At 43.4% G+C, this 25433-nt stretch overlaps 1 long non-coding RNA gene across 1 annotated transcript; it reads left to right on the top strand.

Annotated features, from left to right (window-relative positions):
• Window positions 1–23037: 23037 nt before the first annotated feature.
• Window positions 23038–24333, top strand: LOC125568090. Its single transcript, XR_007312077.1, has 3 exons — window positions 23038–23146; window positions 23246–23490; window positions 23590–24333. It is a non-coding gene; the product is annotated as an uncharacterized LOC125568090 (long non-coding RNA).
• The last annotated feature ends 1100 nt before the right edge of the window (window positions 24334–25433 follow it).

Raw genomic sequence — 25433 nt, 5'->3', positions numbered from 1 at the left:
GTCGTCGAAATAGCACTCACATTTACAGTAGACGATGAGATCGTTGAAGTCACCAATCTTGTTGTGTTTGGTGTTGCGATGACGGTTGTATTGTAAGGCAAAATAGACGTGCTAATGCTTGGGATCAATGTGGTTGACAATAAAGATCTCGTCAAGCTAACAGAAGAATCCAGTGTCGTCATATTGGCTACATATGATGGTGACATCGTTGTTGCTGCAGTACTTGTTGCATTCGGCGCTGGTATGAGCGTTGTATTGTATGGCACGCTTGTCGAGGGAAGAATCATAGTGCTGTTCGCTTCTCTAGTCATGTTTATTGTGACGTTTGGTGAGATAGAGGCACTGATGCTTGGTACGAGCGTAGTTGCATTTAGAGTAGTCGAGTCAAAGACAACACTTTTTGCGCTTGTAAAATTACCCACTGCCGACGTCATCAATGAGGGGTAGCTTGTAATATTGGGTGATGGTGTGATCGTTGTTGGGAAAACCGCACTTGTTGATGTCTTCCTCAAGGTGTCGTTAACTGCCATCGTTGTGTTTGAGGTGATGTTGAGTTGGATAGAAGAAGCAACGCTTGCCATGATTGTGCTTTCAATCGATGATGTCGTCGAGATAGCACTCACATTTACAGTAGACGATGAGATCGTTGAAGTCACCAATCTTGTTGTGTTTGGTGTTGCGATGACGGTTGTATTGTAAGGCAAAATAGACGTGCTAATGCTTGGGATCAATGTGGTTGACAATGAAGATCTCGTCAAGCTAACAGAAGAATCCAGTGTCGTCATATTGGCTACATATGATGGTGACATCGTTGTTGCTGCAGTACTTGTTGCATTCGGCGCTGGTATGAGCGTTGTATTGTATGGCACTCTTGTCGAGGGAAGAATCATAGTGCTGTTCGCTTCTCTAGTCATGTTTATTGTGACGTTTGGTGAGATAGAGGCACTGATGCTTGGTACGAGCGTAGTTGCATTTGGAGTAGTCGAGTCAAAGACAACACTTGTTGCGCTTGTAAAATTACCCACTGCCGACGTCATCAATGAGGGGTAGCTTGTAATATTGGGTGATGGTGTGATCGTTGTTGGGAAAACCGTACTTGTTGATGTCGTCCTCAAGGTGTCGTTAACTGCCATCGTTGTGTTTGAAGTGATGTTGAGTTGGATAGAAGAAGCAACGCTTGCCATGATTGTGCTTTCAATCGAAGATGTCGTCGAGATAGCACTCACATTTACAGTAGACGATGAGATCGTTGAAGTCACCAATCTTGTTGTGTTTGGTGTTGCGATGACGGTTGTATTGTAAGGCAAAATAGACGTGCTAATGCTTGGGATCAATGTGGTTGACAATGAAGATCTCGTCAAGCTAACAGAAGAATCCAGTGTCGTCATATTGGCTACATATGATGGTGACATCGTTGTTGCTGCAGTACTTGTTGCATTCGGCGCTGGTATGAGCGTTGTATTGTATGGCACTCTTGTCGAGGGAAGATTCATAGTGCTGTTCGCTTCTCTAGTCACGTTTATTGTGACGTTTGGTGAGATAGAGGCAATGATGCTTGGTACGAGCGTAGTTGCATTTGGAGTAGTCGAGTCAAAGACAACACTTGTTGCGCTTGTAAAATTACCCACTGCCGACGTCATCATTGAGGGGTAGCTTGTAATATTGGGTGATGGTGTGATCGTTGTTGGGAAAACCGTACTTGTTGATGTCGTCCTCAAGGTGTCGTTAACTGCCATCGTTGTGTTTGAGGTGACGTTGAGTTGGATAGAAGAAGCAACGCTTGCCATGATTGTGCTTTCAATCGATGATGTCGTCGAGATAGCACTCACATTTACAGTGGAGGATGAGATCGTTGAAGTCACCAATCTTGTTGTGTTTGGTGTTGCGATGACAGTTGTATTGTGAGGCAAAATAGACGTGCTAATGCTTTGGATCAATGTGGTTGACAATGAAGATCTCGTCAAGCTAACAGAAGAATCCAGTGTCGTCATATTGGCTACATATGATGGTGACATCGTTGTTGCTGCAGTACTTGTTGCATTCGGCGCTGGTATGAGCGTTGTATTGTATGGCACGCTTGTCGAGGTAAGAATCATAGTGCTGTTCGCTTCTCTAGTCATGTTTATTGTGACGTTTGGTGAGATAGAGGCACTGATGCTTGGTACGAGCGTAGTTGCATTTGGAGTAGTCGAGTCAAAGACAACACTTGTTGCGCTTGTAAAATTACCCACTGCCGACGTCATCATTGAGGGGTAGCTTGTAATATTGGGTGATGGTGTGATCGTTGTTGGGAAAACCGTACTTGTTGATGTCGTCCTCAAGGTGTCGTTAACAGCCATCTTTGTGTTTGAGGTGATGTTGAGTTGGATAGAAGAAGCAACACTTGCCATGATCGTGCTTTCAATCGTTGATGTCTTCGAGATAGCACTCACATTTACAGTAGACGATGAGATCGTTGAAGTCACCAATCTTGTGTTTGGTGTTTCGATGACGGTTGTATTGTAAGGCAAAATAGATGTGCTAATGCTTGGGATCAATGTGGTTGACAATGAAGATCTCGTCAAGCTAACAGAAGAATCCAGTGTCGTCATATTGGCTACATATGATGGTGACATCGTTAATGCTGCAGTACTTGTTGCATTCGGCGCTAGTATAAGCGTTGTATTGTATGGCACGCTTGTCGAGGGAAGAATCATAGTGCTGTTCGCTTCTCTAGTCATGTTTATTGTGACGTTTGGTGAGATAGAGGCACTGATGCTTGGTACGAGCGTAGTTGCATTTGGAGTAGTCGAGTCAAAGACAACACTTGTTGCGCTTGTAAAATTACCCACTGCCGACGTCATCAATGAGGGGTAGCTTGTAATATTGGGTGATGGTGTGATCGTTGTTGGGAAAACCGCACTTGTCGATGTCGTCCTCAACGTGTCGTTAACTGCCATCGTTGTGTTTGAAGTGATGTTGAGTTGTATAGAAGAAGCAACGCTTGCCATGATTGTGCTTTCAATCGAAGATGTCGTCGAGATAGCACTCACATTTACAGTAGACGAAGAGATCGTTGAAGTCACCAATCTTGTTGTGTTTGGTGTTGCGATGACGGTTGTATTGTAAGGCAAAATAGACGTGCTAATGCTTGGGATCAATGTGGTTGAAAATGAAGATCTCGTCAAGCTAACAGAAGAATCCAGTGTCGTCATATTGGCTACATATGATGGTGACATCGTTGTTGCTGCAGTACTTGTTGCATTCTGCGCTGGTATAAGCGTTGTATTGTATGGCACGCTTGTCGAGGGAAGAATCATAGTGCTGTTCGCTCCTCTAGTCATGTTTATTGTGACGTTTGGTGAGATAGAGGCACTGATGCTTGGTACGGGCGTAGTTGCATTTGGAGTAGTCGAGTCAAAGACAACACTTGTTGCGCTTGTAAAATTACCCACTGCCGACGTCATCAATGAAGGGTAGCTTGTAATATTGGGTGATGGTGTGATCGTTGTTGGGAAAACCGCACTTGTCGATGTCGTCCTCAACGTGTCGTTAACTGCTATAGTTGTGTTTGAAGTGATGTTGAGTTGGATAGAAGAAGCAACGCTTGCCATGATTGTGCTTTCAATCCATGATGTCGTCGAGATAGCACTCACATTTACAGTAGACGATGAGATCGATGAAGTCACCAATCTTGTTGTGTTTGGTGTTGCGATGACGGTTGTATTGTAAGGCAAAATAGACGTGCTAATGCTTTGGATCAATGTGGTTGACAATGAAGATTTTGTCAAGCTAACAGAAGAATCCAGTGTCGTCATATTGGCTACATATGATGGTGACATCGTTGTTGCTACAGTACTTGTTGCATTCGGCGCTAGTATAAGCGTTGTATTGTATGGCACTCTTGTCGAGGGAAGAATCATAGTGCTGTTCGCTTCTCTAGTCATGTTTATTGTGACGTTTGGTGAGATAGAGGCACTGATGCTTGGTACGAGCGTAGTTGCATTTGGAGTAGTCGAGTCAAAGACAACACTTGTTGCGCTTGTAAAATTACCCACTGCCGACGTCATCAATGAAGGGTAGCTTGTAATATTGGGTGATGGTGTGATCGTTGTTGGGAAAACCGCACTTGTCGATGTCGTCCTCAACGTGTCGTTAACTGCCATCGTTGTGTTTGAAGTGATGTTGAGTTGTATAGAAGAAGCAACGCTTGCCATGATTGTGCTTTCAATCGAAGATGTCGTCGAGATAGCACTCACATTTACAGTAGACGAAGAGATCGTTGAAGTCACCAATCTTGTTGTGTTTGGTGTTGCGATGACGGTTGTATTGTAAGGCAAAATAGACGTGCTAATGCTTTGGATCGATGTGGTTGACAATGAAGATTTTGTCAAGCTAACAGAAGAATCCAGTGTCGTCATATTGGCTACATATGATGGTGACATCGTTGTTGCTACAGTACTTGTTGCATTCGGCGCTAGTATAAGCGTTGTATTGTATGGCACTCTTGTCGAGGGAAGAATCATAGTGCTGTTCGCTTCTCTAGTCATGTTTATTGTGACGTTTGGTGAGATAGAGGCACTGATGCTTGGTACGAGCGTAGTTGCATTTGGAGTAGTCGAGTCAAAGACAACACTTGTTGCGCTTGTAAAATTACCCACTGCCGACGTCATCAATGAAGGGTAGCTTGTAATATTGGGTGATGGTGTGATCGTTGTTGGGAAAACCGCACTTGTCGATGTCGTCCTCAACGTGTCGTTAACTGCCATCGTTGTGTTTGAAGTGATGTTGAGTTGTATAGAAGAAGCAACGCTTGCCATGATTGTGCTTTCAATCGAAGATGTCGTCGAGATAGCACTCACATTTACAGTAGACGAAGAGATCGTTGAAGTCACCAATCTTGTTGTGTTTGGTGTTGCGATGACGGTTGTATTGTAAGGCAAAATAGACGTGCTAATGCTTGGGATCAATGTGGTTGAAAATGAAGATCTCGTCAAGCTAACAGAAGAATCCAGTGTCGTCATATTGGCTACATATGATGGTGACATCGTTGTTGCTGCAGTACTTGTTGCATTCTGCGCTGGTATAAGCGTTGTATTGTATGGCACGCTTGTCGAGGGAAGAATCATAGTGCTGTTCGCTCCTCTAGTCATGTTTATTGTGACGTTTGGTGAGATAGAGGCACTGATGCTTGGTACGGGCGTAGTTGCATTTGGAGTAGTCGAGTCAAAGACAACACTTGTTGCGCTTGTAAAATTACCCACTGCCGACGTCATCAATGAAGGGTAGCTTGTAATATTGGGTGATGGTGTGATCGTTGTTGGGAAAACCGCACTTGTCGATGTCGTCCTCAACGTGTCGTTAACTGCTATAGTTGTGTTTGAAGTGATGTTGAGTTGGATAGAAGAAGCAACGCTTGCCATGATTGTGCTTTCAATCCATGATGTCGTCGAGATAGCACTCACATTTACAGTAGACGATGAGATCGATGAAGTCACCATTCTTGTTGTGTTTGGTGTTGCGATGACGGTTGTATTGTAAGGCAAAATAGACGTGCTAATGCTTGGGATCAATGTGGTTGACAATGAAGATCTCGTCAAGCTAACAGAAGAATCCAGTGTCGTCATATTGGCTACATATGATGGTGACATCGTTGTTGCTGCAGTACTTGTTGCATTCGGCGCTGGTATGAGCGTTGTATTGTATGGCACGCTTGTCAAGGGAAGAATCATAGTGCTGTTCGCTTCTCTAGTCATGTTTGTTGTGACGTTTGGTGAGATAGAGGCACTGATGCTTGGTACGAGCGTAGTTGCATTTGGAGTTGTCGAGTCAAAGACAACACTTGTTGCGCTTGTAAAATTACCCACTGCCGACGTCATCAATGAAGGGTAGCTTGTAATATTGGGTGATGGTGTGATCGTTGTTGGGAAAACCGCACTTGTCGATGTCGTCCTCAACGTGTCGTTAACTGCCATCGTTGTGTTTGAAGTGATGTTGAGTTGGATAGAAGAAGCAACGCTTGCCATGATTGTGCTTTCAATCAAAGATGTCGTCGAGATAGCACTCACATTTACAGTAGACGATGAGATCGTTGAAGTCACCAATCTTGTTGTGTTTGGTGTTGCGATGACGGTTGTATTGTAAGGCAAAATAGACGTGCTAATGCTTGGGATCAATGTGGTTGACAATGAAGATCTCGTCAAGCTAACAGAAGAATCCAGTGTCGTCATATTGGCTACATATGATGGTGACATCGTTGTTGCTGCAGTACTTGTTGCATTCGGCGCTGGTATAAGCGTTGTATTGTATGGCACGCTTGTCGAGGGAAGAATCATAGTGCTGTTCGCTCCTCTAGTCATGTTTATTGTGACGTTTGGTGAGATAGAGGCACTGATGCTTGGTACGGGCGTAGTTGCATTTGGAGTAGTCGAGTCAAAGACAACACTTGTTGCGCTTGTAAAATTACCCACTGCCGACGTCATCAATGAAGGGTAGCTTGTAATATTGGGTGATGGTGTGATCGTTGTTGGGAAAACCGCACTTGTCGATGTCGTCCTCAACGTGTCGTTAACTGCCATCGTTGTGTTTGAAGTGATGTTGAGTTGGATAGAAGAAGCAACGCTTGCCATGATTGTGCTTTCAATCGAAGATGTCGTCGAGATAGCACTCACATTTACAGTAGACGATGAGATCGTTGAAGTCACCAATCTTGTTGTGTTTGGTGTTGCGATGACGGTTGTATTGTAAGGCAAAATAGACGTGCTAATGCTTGGGATCAATGTGGTTGACAATGAAGATCTCGTCAAGCTAACAGAAGAATCCAGTGTCGTCATATTGGCTACATATGATGGTGACATCGTTGTTGCTGCAGTACTTGTTGCATTCGGCGCTGGTATAAGCGTTGTATTGTATGGCACGCTTGTCGAGGGAAGAATCATAGTGCTGTTCGCTCCTCTAGTCATGTTTATTGTGACGTTTGGTGAGATAGAGGCACTGATGCTTGGTACGGGCGTAGTTGCATTTGGAGTAGTCGAGTCAAAGACAACACTTGTTGCGCTTGTAAAATTACCCACTGCCGACGTCATCAATGAAGGGTAGCTTGTAATATTGGGTGATGGTGTGATCGTTGTTGGGAAAACCGCACTTGTCGATGTCGTCCTCAACGTGTCGTTAACTGCCATCGTTGTGTTTGAAGTGATGTTGAGTTGGATAGAAGAAGCAACGCTTGCCATGATTGTGCTTTCAATCGAAGATGTCGTCGAGATAGCACTCACATTTACAGTAGACGATGAGATCGTTGAAGTCACCAATCTTGTTGTGTTTGGTGTTGCGATGACGGTTGTATTGTAAGGCAAAATAGACGTGCTAATGCTTGGGATCAATGTGGTTGACAATGAAGATCTCGTCAAGCTAACAGAAGAATCCAGTGTCGTCATATTGGCTACATATGATGGTGACATCGTTGTTGCTGCAGTACTTGTTGCATTCGGCGCTGGTATGAGCGTTGTATTGTATGGCACGCTTGTCAAGGGAAGAATCATAGTGCTGTTCGCTTCTCTAGTCATGTTTGTTGTGACGTTTGGTGAGATAGAGGCACTGATGCTTGGTACGAGCGTAGTTGCATTTGGAGTTGTCGAGTCAAAGACAACACTTGTTGCGCTTGTAAAATTACCCACTGCCGACGTCATCAATGAAGGGTAGCTTGTAATATTGGGTGATGGTGTGATCGTTGTTGGGAAAACCGCACTTGTCGATGTCGTCCTCAACGTGTCGTTAACTGCCATCGTTGTGTTTGAAGTGATGTTGAGTTGGATAGAAGAAGCAACGCTTGCCATGATTGTGCTTTCAATCAAAGATGTCGTCGAGATAGCACTCACATTTACAGTAGACGATGAGATCGTTGAAGTCACCAATCTTGTTGTGTTTGGTGTTGCGATGACGGTTGTATTGTAAGGCAAAATAGACGTGCTAATGCTTGGGATCAATGTGGTTGACAATGAAGATCTCGTCAAGCTAACAGAAGAATCCAGTGTCGTCATATTGGCTACATATGATGGTGACATCGTTGTTGCTGCAGTACTTGTTGCATTCGGCGCTGGTATAAGCGTTGTATTGTATGGCACGCTTGTCGAGGGAAGAATCATAGTGCTGTTCGCTCCTCTAGTCATGTTTATTGTGACGTTTGGTGAGATAGAGGCACTGATGCTTGGTACGGGCGTAGTTGCATTTGGAGTAGTCGAGTCAAAGACAACACTTGTTGCGCTTGTAAAATTACCCACTGCCGACGTCATCAATGAAGGGTAGCTTGTAATATTGGGTGATGGTGTGATCGTTGTTGGGAAAACCGCACTTGTCGATGTCGTCCTCAACGTGTCGTTAACTGCCATCGTTGTGTTTGAAGTGATGTTGAGTTGGATAGAAGAAGCAACGCTTGCCATGATTGTGCTTTCAATCGAAGATGTCGTCGAGATAGCACTCACATTTACAGTAGACGATGAGATCGTTGAAGTCACCAATCTTGTTGTGTTTGGTGTTGCGATGACGGTTGTATTGTAAGGCAAAATAGACGTGCTAATGCTTGGGATCAATGTGGTTGACAATGAAGATCTCGTCAAGCTAACAGAAGAATCCAGTGTCGTCATATTGGCTACATATGATGGTGACATCGTTGTTGCTGCAGTACTTGTTGCATTCGGCGCTGGTATAAGCGTTGTATTGTATGGCACGCTTGTCGAGGGAAGAATCATAGTGCTGTTCGCTCCTCTAGTCATGTTTATTGTGACGTTTGGTGAGATAGAGGCACTGATGCTTGGTACGGGCGTAGTTGCATTTGGAGTAGTCGAGTCAAAGACAACACTTGTTGCGCTTGTAAAATTACCCACTGCCGACGTCATCAATGAAGGGTAGCTTGTAATATTGGGTGATGGTGTGATCGTTGTTGGGAAAACCGCACTTGTCGATGTCGTCCTCAACGTGTCGTTAACTGCCATCGTTGTGTTTGAAGTGATGTTGAGTTGGATAGAAGAAGCAACGCTTGCCATGATTGTGCTTTCAATCGAAGATGTCGTCGAGATAGCACTCACATTTACAGTAGACGAAGAGATCGTTGAAGTCACCAATCTTGTTGTGTTTGGTGTTGCGATGACGGTTGTATTGTAAGGCAAAATAGACGTGCTAATGCTTGGGATCAATGTGGTTGAAAATGAAGATCTCGTCAAGCTAACAGAAGAATCCAGTGTCGTCATATTGGCTACATATGATGGTGACATCGTTGTTGCTGCAGTACTTGTTGCATTCTGCGCTGGTATAAGCGTTGTATTGTATGGCACGCTTGTCGAGGGAAGAATCATAGTGCTGTTCGCTCCTCTAGTCATGTTTATTGTGACGTTTGGTGAGATAGAGGCACTGATGCTTGGTACGGGCGTAGTTGCATTTGGAGTAGTCGAGTCAAAGACAACACTTGTTGCGCTTGTAAAATTACCCACTGCCGACGTCATCAATGAAGGGTAGCTTGTAATATTGGGTGATGGTGTGATCGTTGTTGGGAAAACCGCACTTGTCGATGTCGTCCTCAACGTGTCGTTAACTGCTATAGTTGTGTTTGAAGTGATGTTGAGTTGGATAGAAGAAGCAACGCTTGCCATGATTGTGCTTTCAATCCATGATGTCGTCGAGATAGCACTCACATTTACAGTAGACGATGAGATCGATGAAGTCACCAATCTTGTTGTGTTTGGTGTTGCGATGACGGTTGTATTGTAAGGCAAAATAGACGTGCTAATGCTTTGGATCAATGTGGTTGACAATGAAGATTTTGTCAAGCTAACAGAAGAATCCAGTGTCGTCATATTGGCTACATATGATGGTGACATCGTTGTTGCTACAGTACTTGTTGCATTCGGCGCTAGTATAAGCGTTGTATTGTATGGCACTCTTGTCGAGGGAAGAATCATAGTGCTGTTCGCTTCTCTAGTCATGTTTATTGTGACGTTTGGTGAGATAGAGGCACTGATGCTTGGTACGAGCGTAGTTGCATTTGGAGTAGTCGAGTCAAAGACAACACTTGTTGCGCTTGTAAAATTACCCACTGCCGACGTCATCAATGAAGGGTAGCTTGTAATATTGGGTGATGGTGTGATCGTTGTTGGGAAAACCGCACTTGTCGATGTCGTCCTCAACGTGTCGTTAACTGCCATCGTTGTGTTTGAAGTGATGTTGAGTTGTATAGAAGAAGCAACGCTTGCCATGATTGTGCTTTCAATCGAAGATGTCGTCGAGATAGCACTCACATTTACAGTAGACGAAGAGATCGTTGAAGTCACCAATCTTGTTGTGTTTGGTGTTGCGATGACGGTTGTATTGTAAGGCAAAATAGACGTGCTAATGCTTTGGATCGATGTGGTTGACAATGAAGATTTTGTCAAGCTAACAGAAGAATCCAGTGTCGTCATATTGGCTACATATGATGGTGACATCGTTGTTGCTACAGTACTTGTTGCATTCGGCGCTAGTATAAGCGTTGTATTGTATGGCACTCTTGTCGAGGGAAGAATCATAGTGCTGTTCGCTTCTCTAGTCATGTTTATTGTGACGTTTGGTGAGATAGAGGCACTGATGCTTGGTACGAGCGTAGTTGCATTTGGAGTAGTCGAGTCAAAGACAACACTTGTTGCGCTTGTAAAATTACCCACTGCCGACGTCATCAATGAAGGGTAGCTTGTAATATTGGGTGATGGTGTGATCGTTGTTGGGAAAACCGCACTTGTCGATGTCGTCCTCAACGTGTCGTTAACTGCCATCGTTGTGTTTGAAGTGATGTTGAGTTGTATAGAAGAAGCAACGCTTGCCATGATTGTGCTTTCAATCGAAGATGTCGTCGAGATAGCACTCACATTTACAGTAGACGAAGAGATCGTTGAAGTCACCAATCTTGTTGTGTTTGGTGTTGCGATGACGGTTGTATTGTAAGGCAAAATAGACGTGCTAATGCTTGGGATCAATGTGGTTGAAAATGAAGATCTCGTCAAGCTAACAGAAGAATCCAGTGTCGTCATATTGGCTACATATGATGGTGACATCGTTGTTGCTGCAGTACTTGTTGCATTCTGCGCTGGTATAAGCGTTGTATTGTATGGCACGCTTGTCGAGGGAAGAATCATAGTGCTGTTCGCTCCTCTAGTCATGTTTATTGTGACGTTTGGTGAGATAGAGGCACTGATGCTTGGTACGGGCGTAGTTGCATTTGGAGTAGTCGAGTCAAAGACAACACTTGTTGCGCTTGTAAAATTACCCACTGCCGACGTCATCAATGAAGGGTAGCTTGTAATATTGGGTGATGGTGTGATCGTTGTTGGGAAAACCGCACTTGTCGATGTCGTCCTCAACGTGTCGTTAACTGCTATAGTTGTGTTTGAAGTGATGTTGAGTTGGATAGAAGAAGCAACGCTTGCCATGATTGTGCTTTCAATCCATGATGTCGTCGAGATAGCACTCACATTTACAGTAGACGATGAGATCGATGAAGTCACCATTCTTGTTGTGTTTGGTGTTGCGATGACGGTTGTATTGTAAGGCAAAATAGACGTGCTAATGCTTGGGATCAATGTGGTTGACAATGAAGATCTCGTCAAGCTAACAGAAGAATCCAGTGTCGTCATATTGGCTACATATGATGGTGACATCGTTGTTGCTGCAGTACTTGTTGCATTCGGCGCTGGTATGAGCGTTGTATTGTATGGCACGCTTGTCAAGGGAAGAATCATAGTGCTGTTCGCTTCTCTAGTCATGTTTGTTGTGACGTTTGGTGAGATAGAGGCACTGATGCTTGGTACGAGCGTAGTTGCATTTGGAGTTGTCGAGTCAAAGACAACACTTGTTGCGCTTGTAAAATTACCCACTGCCGACGTCATCAATGAAGGGTAGCTTGTAATATTGGGTGATGGTGTGATCGTTGTTGGGAAAACCGCACTTGTCGATGTCGTCCTCAACGTGTCGTTAACTGCCATCGTTGTGTTTGAAGTGATGTTGAGTTGGATAGAAGAAGCAACGCTTGCCATGATTGTGCTTTCAATCAAAGATGTCGTCGAGATAGCACTCACATTTACAGTAGACGATGAGATCGTTGAAGTCACCAATCTTGTTGTGTTTGGTGTTGCGATGACGGTTGTATTGTAAGGCAAAATAGACGTGCTAATGCTTGGGATCAATGTGGTTGACAATGAAGATCTCGTCAAGCTAACAGAAGAATCCAGTGTCGTCATATTGGCTACATATGATGGTGACATCGTTGTTGCTGCAGTACTTGTTGCATTCGGCGCTGGTATAAGCGTTGTATTGTATGGCACGCTTGTCGAGGGAAGAATCATAGTGCTGTTCGCTCCTCTAGTCATGTTTATTGTGACGTTTGGTGAGATAGAGGCACTGATGCTTGGTACGGGCGTAGTTGCATTTGGAGTAGTCGAGTCAAAGACAACACTTGTTGCGCTTGTAAAATTACCCACTGCCGACGTCATCAATGAAGGGTAGCTTGTAATATTGGGTGATGGTGTGATCGTTGTTGGGAAAACCGCACTTGTCGATGTCGTCCTCAACGTGTCGTTAACTGCCATCGTTGTGTTTGAAGTGATGTTGAGTTGGATAGAAGAAGCAACGCTTGCCATGATTGTGCTTTCAATCGAAGATGTCGTCGAGATAGCACTCACATTTACAGTAGACGATGAGATCGTTGAAGTCACCAATCTTGTTGTGTTTGGTGTTGCGATGACGGTTGTATTGTAAGGCAAAATAGACGTGCTAATGCTTGGGATCAATGTGGTTGACAATGAAGATCTCGTCAAGCTAACAGAAGAATCCAGTGTCGTCATATTGGCTACATATGATGGTGACATCGTTGTTGCTGCAGTACTTGTTGCATTCGGCGCTGGTATAAGCGTTGTATTGTATGGCACGCTTGTCGAGGGAAGAATCATAGTGCTGTTCGCTCCTCTAGTCATGTTTATTGTGACGTTTGGTGAGATAGAGGCACTGATGCTTGGTACGGGCGTAGTTGCATTTGGAGTAGTCGAGTCAAAGACAACACTTGTTGCGCTTGTAAAATTACCCACTGCCGACGTCATCAATGAAGGGTAGCTTGTAATATTGGGTGATGGTGTGATCGTTGTTGGGAAAACCGCACTTGTCGATGTCGTCCTCAACGTGTCGTTAACTGCCATCGTTGTGTTTGAAGTGATGTTGAGTTGGATAGAAGAAGCAACGCTTGCCATGATTGTGCTTTCAATCGAAGATGTCGTCGAGATAGCACTCACATTTACAGTAGACGATGAGATCGTTGAAGTCACCAATCTTGTTGTGTTTGGTGTTGCGATGACGGTTGTATTGTAAGGCAAAATAGACGTGCTAATGCTTGGGATCAATGTGGTTGACAATGAAGATCTCGTCAAGCTAACAGAAGAATCCAGTGTCGTCATATTGGCTACATATGATGGTGACATCGTTGTTGCTGCAGTACTTGTTGCATTCGGCGCTGGTATGAGCGTTGTATTGTATGGCACGCTTGTCAAGGGAAGAATCATAGTGCTGTTCGCTTCTCTAGTCATGTTTGTTGTGACGTTTGGTGAGATAGAGGCACTGATGCTTGGTACGAGCGTAGTTGCATTTGGAGTTGTCGAGTCAAAGACAACACTTGTTGCGCTTGTAAAATTACCCACTGCCGACGTCATCAATGAAGGGTAGCTTGTAATATTGGGTGATGGTGTGATCGTTGTTGGGAAAACCGCACTTGTCGATGTCGTCCTCAACGTGTCGTTAACTGCCATCGTTGTGTTTGAAGTGATGTTGAGTTGGATAGAAGAAGCAACGCTTGCCATGATTGTGCTTTCAATCAAAGATGTCGTCGAGATAGCACTCACATTTACAGTAGACGATGAGATCGTTGAAGTCACCAATCTTGTTGTGTTTGGTGTTGCGATGACGGTTGTATTGTAAGGCAAAATAGACGTGCTAATGCTTGGGATCAATGTGGTTGACAATGAAGATCTCGTCAAGCTAACAGAAGAATCCAGTGTCGTCATATTGGCTACATATGATGGTGACATCGTTGTTGCTGCAGTACTTGTTGCATTCGGCGCTGGTATAAGCGTTGTATTGTATGGCACGCTTGTCGAGGGAAGAATCATAGTGCTGTTCGCTCCTCTAGTCATGTTTATTGTGACGTTTGGTGAGATAGAGGCACTGATGCTTGGTACGGGCGTAGTTGCATTTGGAGTAGTCGAGTCAAAGACAACACTTGTTGCGCTTGTAAAATTACCCACTGCCGACGTCATCAATGAAGGGTAGCTTGTAATATTGGGTGATGGTGTGATCGTTGTTGGGAAAACCGCACTTGTCGATGTCGTCCTCAACGTGTCGTTAACTGCCATCGTTGTGTTTGAAGTGATGTTGAGTTGGATAGAAGAAGCAACGCTTGCCATGATTGTGCTTTCAATCGAAGATGTCGTCGAGATAGCACTCACATTTACAGTAGACGATGAGATCGTTGAAGTCACCAATCTTGTTGTGTTTGGTGTTGCGATGACGGTTGTATTGTAAGGCAAAATAGACGTGCTAATGCTTGGGATCAATGTGGTTGACAATGAAGATCTCGTCAAGCTAACAGAAGAATCCAGTGTCGTCATATTGGCTACATATGATGGTGACATCGTTGTTGCTGCAGTACTTGTTGCATTCGGCGCTGGTATAAGCGTTGTATTGTATGGCACGCTTGTCGAGGGAAGAATCATAGTGCTGTTCGCTCCTCTAGTCATGTTTATTGTGACGTTTGGTGAGATAGAGGCACTGATGCTTGGTACGGGCGTAGTTGCATTTGGAGTAGTCGAGTCAAAGACAACACTTGTTGCGCTTGTAAAATTACCCACTGCCGACGTCATCAATGAAGGGTAGCTTGTAATATTGGGTGATGGTGTGATCGTTGTTGGGAAAACCGCACTTGTCGATGTCGTCCTCAACGTGTCGTTAACTGCCATCGTTGTGTTTGAAGTGATGTTGAGTTGGATAGAAGAAGCAACGCTTGCCATGATTGTGCTTTCAATCGAAGATGTCGTCGAGATAGCACTCACATTTACAGTAGACGATGAGATCGTTGAAGTCACCAATCTTGTTGTGTTTGGTGTTGCGATGACGGTTGTATTGTAAGGCAAAATAGACGTGCTAATGCTTGGGATCAATGTGGTTGACAATGAAGATCTCGTCAAGCTAACAGAAGAATCCAGTGTCGTCATATTGGCTACATATGATGGTGACATCGTTGTTGCTGCAGTACTTGTTGCATTCGGCGCTAGTATAAGCGTTGTATTGTATGGCACGCTTGTCGAGGGAAAAATCATAGTGCTCTTCGCTTCTTTAGTCATGTTTATTGTGACGTTTGGTGAGATAGAGGCACTGATGCTTGGTACTAGCGAAGTTGCATTTGGAGTAGTCGAGTCAAAGACAACACTTGTTGCGCTTGTAAAATTACCCACTGCCGACGTCATCATTGAGGGGTAGCTTGTAATATTGGGTGATGGTGTGATCGTTTTTGGGAAAACCGTACTTGTTGATGTCATCCTCAAGGTGTCGTTAACTGCCATCGTTATGTTTGAGGTGATGTTGCGTTGGATAGAAGAAGCAACGCTTGCCATGATTGTGCTTTCAATCGATGATGTCGTCGAGATAGCACTCACATTTACAGTAGACGATGAGATCGTTGAAGTCACCAATCTTGTTGTGTTTGGTGTTGCGATGACGGTTGTATTGTAAGGCAAAATAGACGTGCTAATGCTTGGGATCAATGTGGTTGACAATGAAGATCTCGTCAAGCTAACAGAAGAATCCAGTGTCGTCATATTGGCTACATATGATGGTGACATCGTTGTTGCTGCAGTACTTGTTGCATTCGACGCTGGTATGAGCGTTGTATTGTATGGCACTCTTGTCGAGGGAAGAATCATAGTGCTGTTCGCTTCTCTAGTCATGTTTATTGTGACGTTTGGTGAGATAGAGGCACTGATGCTTGGTACGAGCGTAGTTGCATTTGGAGTAGTCGAGTCAAAGACAACACTTGTTGCGCTTGTAAAATTACCCACTGCCGACGTCATCAATGAAGGGTAGCTTGTAATATTGGGTGATGGTGTGATCGTTGTTGGGAAAACCGTACTTGTTGATGTCGTCCTCAAGGTGTCGTTAACTGCCATCGTTGTGTTTGAAGTGATGTTGAGTTGGATAGAAGAAGCAACGCTTGCCATGATTGTGCTTTCAATCGAAGATGTCGTCGAGATAGCACTCACATTTACAGTAGACGATGAGATCGTTGAAGTCACCAATCTTGTTGTGTTTCGTGTTGCGATGACGGTTGTATTGTAAGGCAAAATAGACGTGCTAATGCTTGGGATCAATGTGGTTGACAATGAAGATCTCGTCAAGCTAACAGAAGAATCCAGTGTCGTCATATTGTCTACATATGATGGTGACATCGTTGTTGCTGCAGTACTTGTTGCATTCGTTGCTGGTATGAGCGTTGTATTGTATGGCACTCTTGTCGAGGGAAGAATCATAGTGCTGTTCGCTTCTCTAGTCACGTTTATTGTGACGTTTGGTGAGATAGAGGCAGTGATGCTTGGTACGAGCGTAGTTGCATTTGGAGTAGTCGAGTCAAAGACAACACTTGTTGCGCTTGTAAAATTACCCACTGCCGACGTCATCATTGAGGGGTAGCTTGTAATATTGGGTGATGGTGTGATCGTTGTTGGGAAAACCGTACTTGTTGATGTCGTCCTCAAGGTGTCGTTAACTGCCATCGTTGTGTTTGAGGTGACGTTGAGTTGGATAGAAGAAGCAACGCTTGCCATGATTGTGCTTTCAATCGAAGATGTCGTCGAAATAGCACTCACATTTACAGTAGACGATGAGATCGTTGAAGTCACCAATCTTGTTGTGTTTGGTGTTGCGATGACGGTTGTATTGTAAGGCAAAATAGACGTGCTAATGCTTGGGATCAATGTGGTTGACAATAAAGATCTCGTCAAGCTAACAGAAGAATCCAGTGTCGTCATATTGGCTACATATGATGGTGACATCGTTGTTGCTGCAGTACTTGTTGCATTCGGCGCTGGTATGAGCGTTGTATTGTATGGCACGCTTGTCGAGGGAAGAATCATAGTGCTGTTCGCTTCTCTAGTCATGTTTATTGTGACGTTTGGTGAGATAGAGGCACTGATGCTTGGTACGAGCGTAGTTGCATTTAGAGTAGTCGAGTCAAAGACAACACTTTTTGCGCTTGTAAAATTACCCACTGCCGACGTCATCAATGAGGGGTAGCTTGTAATATTGGGTGATGGTGTGATCGTTGTTGGGAAAACCGCACTTGTTGATGTCTTCCTCAAGGTGTCGTTAACTGCCATCGTTGTGTTTGAGGTGATGTTGAGTTGGATAGAAGAAGCAACGCTTGCCATGATTGTGCTTTCAATCGATGATGTCGTCGAGATAGCACTCACATTTACAGTAGACGATGAGATCGTTGAAGTCACCAATCTTGTTGTGTTTGGTGTTGCGATGACGGTTGTATTGTAAGGCAAAATAGACGTGCTAATGCTTGGGATCAATGTGGTTGACAATGAAGATCTCGTCAAGCTAACAGAAGAATCCAGTGTCGTCATATTGGCTACATATGATGGTGACATCGTTGTTGCTGCAGTACTTGTTGCATTCGGCGCTGGTATGAGCGTTGTATTGTATGGCACTCTTGTCGAGGGAAGAATCATAGTGCTGTTCGCTTCTCTAGTCATGTTTATTGTGACGTTTGGTGAGATAGAGGCACTGATGCTTGGTACGAGCGTAGTTGCATTTGGAGTAGTCGAGTCAAAGACAACACTTGTTGCGCTTGTAAAATTACCCACTGCCGACGTCATCAATGAGGGGTAGCTTGTAATATTGGGTGATGGTGTGATCGTTGTTGGGAAAACCGTACTTGTTGATGTCGTCCTCAAGGTGTCGTTAACTGCCATCGTTGTGTTTGAAGTGATGTTGAGTTGGATAGAAGAAGCAACGCTTGCCATGATTGTGCTTTCAATCGAAGATGTCGTCGAGATAGCACTCACATTTACAGTAGACGATGAGATCGTTGAAGTCACCAATCTTGTTGTGTTTGGTGTTGCGATGACGGTTGTATTGTAAGGCAAAATAGACGTGCTAATGCTTGGGATCAATGTGGTTGACAATGAAGATCTCGTCAAGCTAACAGAAGAATCCAGTGTCGTCATATTGGCTACATATGATGGTGACATCGTTGTTGCTGCAGTACTTGTTGCATTCGGCGCTGGTATGAGCGTTGTATTGTATGGCACTCTTGTCGAGGGAAGATTCATAGTGCTGTTCGCTTCTCTAGTCACGTTTATTGTGACGTTTGGTGAGATAGAGGCAATGATGCTTGGTACGAGCGTAGTTGCATTTGGAGTAGTCGAGTCAAAGACAACACTTGTTGCGCTTGTAAAATTACCCACTGCCGACGTCATCATTGAGGGGTAGCTTGTAATATTGGGTGATGGTGTGATCGTTGTTGGGAAAACCGTACTTGTTGATGTCGTCCTCAAGGTGTCGTTAACTGCCATCGTTGTGTTTGAGGTGACGTTGAGTTGGATAGAAGAAGCAACGCTTGCCATGATTGTGCTTTCAATCGATGATGTCGTCGAGATAGCACTCACATTTACAGTGGAGGATGAGATCGTTGAAGTCACCAATCTTGTTGTGTTTGGTGTTGCGATGACAGTTGTATTGTGAGGCAAAATAGACGTGCTAATGCTTTGGATCAATGTGGTTGACAATGAAGATCTCGTCAAGCTAACAGAAGAATCCAGTGTCGTCATATTGGCTACATATGATGGTGACATCGTTGTTGCTGCAGTACTTGTTGCATTCGGCGCTGGTATGAGCGTTGTATTGTATGGCACGCTTGTCGAGGTAAGAATCATAGTGCTGTTCGCTTCTCTAGTCATGTTTATTGTGACGTTTGGTGAGATAGAGGCACTGATGCTTGGTACGAGCGTAGTTGCATTTGGAGTAGTCGAGTCAAAGACAACACTTGTTGCGCTTGTAAAATTACCCACTGCCGACGTCATCATTGAGGGGTAGCTTGTAATATTGGGTGATGGTGTGATCGTTGTTGGGAAAACCGTACTTGTTGATGTCGTCCTCAAGGTGTCGTTAACAGCCATCTTTGTGTTTGAGGTGATGTTGAGTTGGATAGAAGAAGCAACACTTGCCATGATCGTGCTTTCAATCGTTGATGTCTTCGAGATAGCACTCACATTTACAGTAGACGATGAGATCGTTGAAGTCACCAATCTTGTGTTTGGTGTTTCGATGACGGTTGTATTGTAAGGCAAAATAGATGTGCTAATGCTTGGGATCAATGTGGTTGACAATGAAGATCTCGTCAAGCTAACAGAAGAATCCAGTGTCGTCATATTGGCTACATATGATGGTGACATCGTTAATGCTGCAGTACTTGTTGCATTCGGCGCTAGTATAAGCGTTGTATTGTATGGCACGCTTGTCGAGGGAAGAATCATAGTGCTGTTCGCTTCTCTAGTCATGTTTATTGTGACGTTTGGTGAGATAGAGGCACTGATGCTTGGTACGAGCGTAGTTGCATTTGGAGTAGTCGAGTCAAAGACAACACTTGTTGCGCTTGTAAAATTACCCACTGCCGACGTCATCAATGAGGGGTAGCTTGTAATATTGGGTGATGGTGTGATCGTTGTTGGGAAAACCGTGCTTGTTGATGTCGTCCTCAAGGTGTCGTTAACTGCCATCGTTGTGTTTGAAGTGATGTTGAGTTGGATAGAAGAAGCAACGCTTACCATGATTGTGCTTTCAATCGAAGATGTCGTCGAGATAGCACTCACATTTACAGTAGACGATGAGATCGTTGAAGTCACCAATCTTGTTGTGTTTGGTGTTGCGATGACGGTTGTATTGTAAGGCAAAATAGACGTGCTAATGCTTGGGATCAATGTGGTTGACAATGAAGATCTCGTCAAGCTAACAGAAGAATCCAGTGTCGTCATATTGGCTACATATGATGGTGACATCGTTGTTGCTGCAGTACTTGTTGCATTCGGCGCTGGTATGAGCGTTGTATTGTATGGCACTCTTGTCGAGGGAAGAATCATAGTGCTGTTCGCTTCTCTAGTCACGTTTATTGTGACGTTTGGTGAGATAGAGGCAGTGATGCTTGGTACGAGCGTAGTTGCATTTGGAGTAGTCGAGTCAAAGACAACACTTGTTGCGCTTGTAAAATTACCCACTGCCGACGTCATCATTGAGGGGTAGCTTGTAATATTGGGTGATGGTGTGATCGTTTTTGGGAAAACCGTACTTGTTGATGTCATCCTCAAGGTGTCGTTAACTGCCATCGTTGTGTGTGAGGTGATGTTGAGTTGGATAGAAGAAGCAACGCTTGCCATGATTGTGCTTTCAATCAATGATATCGTCGAGATAGCACTCACATTTACAGTAGACGATGAGATCGTTAAAGTCACCAATCTTGTGTTTGGTGTTGCGATGACGGTTGTATTGTAAGGCAAAATAGACGTGCTAATGCTTGGGATCAATGTGGTTGACAATGAAGATCTCGTCAAGCTAACAGAAGAATCCAGTGTCGTCATATTGGCTACATATGATGGTGACATCGTTGTTGCTGCAGTAGTTGTTGTATTCGGCGCTGGTATGAGCGTTGTATTGTATGGCACGCTTGTCGAGGGAAGAATCATAGTGCTGTTCGCTTCTCTAGTCATGTTTTTTGTGACGTTTGGTGAGATAGATGCACTGATGCTTGGTACGAGCGTAGTTGCATTTGGAGTAGTCGAGTCAAAGACAACATTTGTTGCGCTTGTAAAATTACCCACTGCCGACGTCATCATTGAGGGGTAGCTTGTAATATTGGGTGATGGTGTGATCGTTGTTGGGAAAACCGTACTTGTCGATGTCATCCTCAAGGTGTCGTTAATTGCCATCGTTGTGTGTGAGGTGATGTTGAGTTGGATAGAAGAAGCAACGCTTGCCATGATTGTGCTTTCAATCAATGATATCGTCGAGATAGCACTCACATTTACAGTAGACGATGAGATCGTTGAAGTCACCAATCTTGTTGTGTTTGGTGTTGCGATGACGGTTGTATTGTAAGGCAAAATAGACGTGCTAATGCTTTGGATCAATGTGGTTGACAATGAAGATCTCGTCAAGCTAACAGAAGAATCCAGTGTCGTCATATTGGCTACATATGATGGTGACATCGTTGTTGCTGCAGTACTTTTTGCATTCGACGCTGGTATGAGCGTTGTATTGTATGGCACGCTTGTCGAGGGAAGAATCATAGTGCTGTTCGCTTCTCTAGTCATGTTTATTGTGACGTTTGGTGAGATAGAGGCACTGATGCTTGGTACGAGCGTAGTTGCATTTGGAGTAGTCGAGTCAAAGAAAACACTTGTTTCTCTTGTAAAATTACCCACTGTCGACGTTATCAATGAGGGGTAACTTGTTGCAGTACTTGTAGCACTCGGCGCCCTTTTGAGGGTTGTATTATATTGTACGCTTGTTGATGTAAGAATCGTGGTGCTGTTTGCTTCTCTAGTCCTGTTTATTGTGACGATTGATGGGGAAATCAGACTTACGGATGTGATTACATGTGTTAAATTATTCCTTGTGTTTTCTTTAACACTTAAACTTGATGTGGTCTGATTTGTTTCGATCTCACTTGTCGTGTTGCTTTGTAAGTAGGAAGCAAATGTTTGACTCTTGGTCATCATTATAATTGTCTTTTGTGTTAATATATTTGACTGGCTCTCTTTGGAGTATTGCGTTGCAGAGGCACTCAATTTACTTGAATTTCTTGTAAAACTTGGTAGAATTGATGAAATTGTGCTTTGCGTAAACGTAATTGCGCTGGTCGTTGATATATTAGAAATTGATGTTTTTGATTCGTTTCTTACTATAGACGTCCTTATCGACGTTCTTTGAATAGATTCACTGGAAGATTGTGTACTGGATATGTTCAATTGTAATTTATTCTCTGTAGCGTTTGTTGATATTGCAGTGAATGTCGCCGCTTCTGCAACAGTTGATGTTGTTGACGCCATTGTTACTACTTCAGTCCCTATTGAGCCGAAAACTGCGAAGGAGACGATTGAAAAGAAGGTGGAGTATTTTTTAAGAAGGAACTATGCTAGAAATCCTGAGTTTGTTTCCGAAGTGTGATGAAAGTATAGCAAGCAAATTCTTGACGTGACTTGATTCATTAGAGACCTTAATAAATGACGACGACAAGGTGGACGTGTAAATGCGTTTTGTCTGATCAATGTCAGCCGTTTACCACCAAACCACGGCTTGACAACTCCAACTTTTACTGTCAATTGAGGACGCGGACGTTTTCACTGTAAACTCCCCTAACTGCTAGTGCTGTTGTAGAAATAATATCCTTAGTTTTTTTCCCTATACTTTTTTGCTTATTCCATTACAATTAATTGGAATTGATCGCCAAGAGCGAACACATTGTTTTCGATCTTGTCCTAGCAGTCGCTGTCCTTGCTTAAGGTCCCTAATTATTCGAATAAGCATTACTGTGCCTTTTGCCAGCCAAATAATATTTTTTTGATTATTCGAAGCGCGCCCAAGCATCCGTCAACACATCGGCATGTGTTGGATCACCGTCCAACATATTGGCATAAGTACAAAGACATTGAATTTGAGACTCGAAATAAGTGGCAATGTTTACGGCATGTACGGATACAAGAGATTTTGACGCGGACGACTAATAACCAAAGCAAACACATTGTTTTCGATCTTGTCCTAGCAGTCGCTGTCCTTGCTTAAGGTCCCTAATTATTCGAATAAGCATTACTGTGCCTTTTGCCAGCCAAATAATATTTTTTTGATTATTCGAAGCGCGCCCAAGCATCCGTCAACACATCGGCATGTGTTGGATCACCGTCCAACATATTGGCATAAGTACAAAGACATTGAATTTGAGACTCGAAATAAGTGGCAATGTTTACGGCATGTACGGATACAAGAGATTTTGACGCGGACGACTAATAACCAAAGCAAGGACAATAGGACTTCGACAACAACACATCCTCACGTACGATTTCAAATATGTTTTGTATTTTTGTGAAATGCTTACATTCAAATATTGCGGAAAAACGTTGCTGAAAGCATATTTCTTTTACATCTTTTACAGGAAAAACATCTTAAGAAATATTTTTAGCCAATAACGGTGAGATGGAACAAAAGCGTTTTTAATCACCACAGTGGAAGCATTCCTCACATACGTTTCTACTTTGTCCAAGAGTTGTTTTATGGAGTGCTAAATCAACCTTCAAAAGAGATTTACTGTACCCGGATGTCTTCCAAGCTCCGAGTTTAAGGATGACCGCGGAAGAATGGGTCGAGTGGACCACAACGACGACAACAACACATCCTCACGTACGATTTCAAATATGTTTTGTATTTTTGTGAAATGCTTACATTCAAATATTGCGGAAAAACGTTGCTGAAAGCATATTTCTTTTACATCTTTCACAGGAAAAACATCTTAAGAAATATTTTTAGCCAATAACGGTGAGATGGAACAAAAGCGTTTTTAATCACCACAGTGGAAGCATTCCTCACATACGTTTCTACTTTGTCCAAGAGTTGTTTTATGGAGTGCTAAATCAACCTTCAAAAGAGATTTACTGTACCCGGATGTCTTCCAAGCTCCGAGTTTAAGGATGACCGCGGAAGAATGGGTCGAGTGGACCAAAATTCACCGGAAGCCGATCGTTCCTTATACAAACCTCTGTATTTTTCGACTAATATTGGTGTATAAATTCGCTCCAAAAAGTATTTTTTTTGCGTGGGTATTGACAAAAACGGAATGCGACATAAAGGTAGAATTCGTTAAAGCGGTGGCTCTTTAATGATAATTATACAAAAATTGCCTCAAAGGCGAGCAATGATAAAACCGTCGATTAAAACCCCTCTTCTACGATCGCCATGTTTACAACACTCTATGCCCTTTCTTTAGTCAAAACTTTTAAAGGTGTTCATGTATGCTTTACAATACAAACTTTTCGTCTCAGTGTGATCAGATGTGGGTCTTATTCTCTTTTATGCGAAGAAATAGTGTCGATAAAACATGGAATAAGCTGCAAACAGTACAGCAAAATACAGTCTTGTAGTCGCTTGGTCAATGACGCGATAAGCCCAAGTTATTGCTTGTTTATCATTGCTGGCCGCTAAAGCAATGTTAGCGGAGCTTCCACGAAGGGAAGCGAAGCCCCATACCAAAGAAAAAGTAAAAAAAGTGGTATATAAAACAAATATGCTAACAAATATTGGTAACCCATCGACTCGAATTTTCGCGACGCGATGTCCGTCCGTCCGTCCCTTAAAAGCATCGTATGACAACCAAACTTGGCAGGTGTCATGTTTGTGTCAAGGGAAGTGCAAAACTGTGGTCACGTGATTGGTGACGTGATCGATGACGTAATCGATGGGGGTAACAACTTGGTCGCGTGATCTGTGAAATGGTTGACGTCGTCAAAAATAGAAATAATAATATTTAATATTTGTTTAAATTATAAAGCGAAAATAAGCAAAGATTTGGTCTGTTGAGCTCCGCTTTTAGGCAATGTCTGAATCTCTATATTAGCCCTACAATCCAAAGTGGCTCATCGCCTTCAAGATTCCTCCTAACGCTTCACAACATTCACATAGTTTCCATATCCAAGATTCAGCCGTTTATACGCTACCCATGAACCACCGCGGGTTACGACACATGGGTTCTTGAGTGCAAGGGTTAGATAAATGCAGAGCACGAATTCACAAAAATCTGCGAATGCGTTAGCACTCTAACTTTCTTTGAAAATTAACACTGTCACGAGACATTTTGAAATGTTTTTGTACTGGCAAATCAGCATCATTTAATTTAAAAAGAATAGGCAATACAGACGGCAACATTATTAGGCAATACAGACGGCAACATTATTAGGCAATACAGACGGCAACATTATTAGGCAATACTGACGGCAACATTATTAGACAATACAGACGGCAACATTATTAGGCAATACCGATGGCAACATTATAAGACAATACTGACGGCAACATTATTAGGCAATAATGACGCCAACATTAGGCAATACTGACGCCAACATTATTAGACAATACTGACGCCAACATTATTAGACAATACTGACGCCAACATTATTAGACAATTCTGACGCCAAAACTATTACACAATACTGACGGCAACATTATTAGACAATACTGACGGCAACATTATTAGGCAATACTGACGGCAACATTATTAGGTTATTAGGCAATACTGACGGCAACATTATTAGGCAATACTGACGGCAACATTATTAGGCAATACTGACGGC

Source organism: Nematostella vectensis, chromosome 6 (assembly GCF_932526225.1).
Source record: "Nematostella vectensis chromosome 6, jaNemVect1.1, whole genome shotgun sequence".
NCBI classification, from domain to species: Eukaryota; Metazoa; Cnidaria; class Anthozoa; order Actiniaria; family Edwardsiidae; genus Nematostella; species Nematostella vectensis.
The sequence above is the reverse complement of the archived record's forward strand: the minus strand, read 5'-3'. Positions and strand labels throughout refer to the sequence as shown.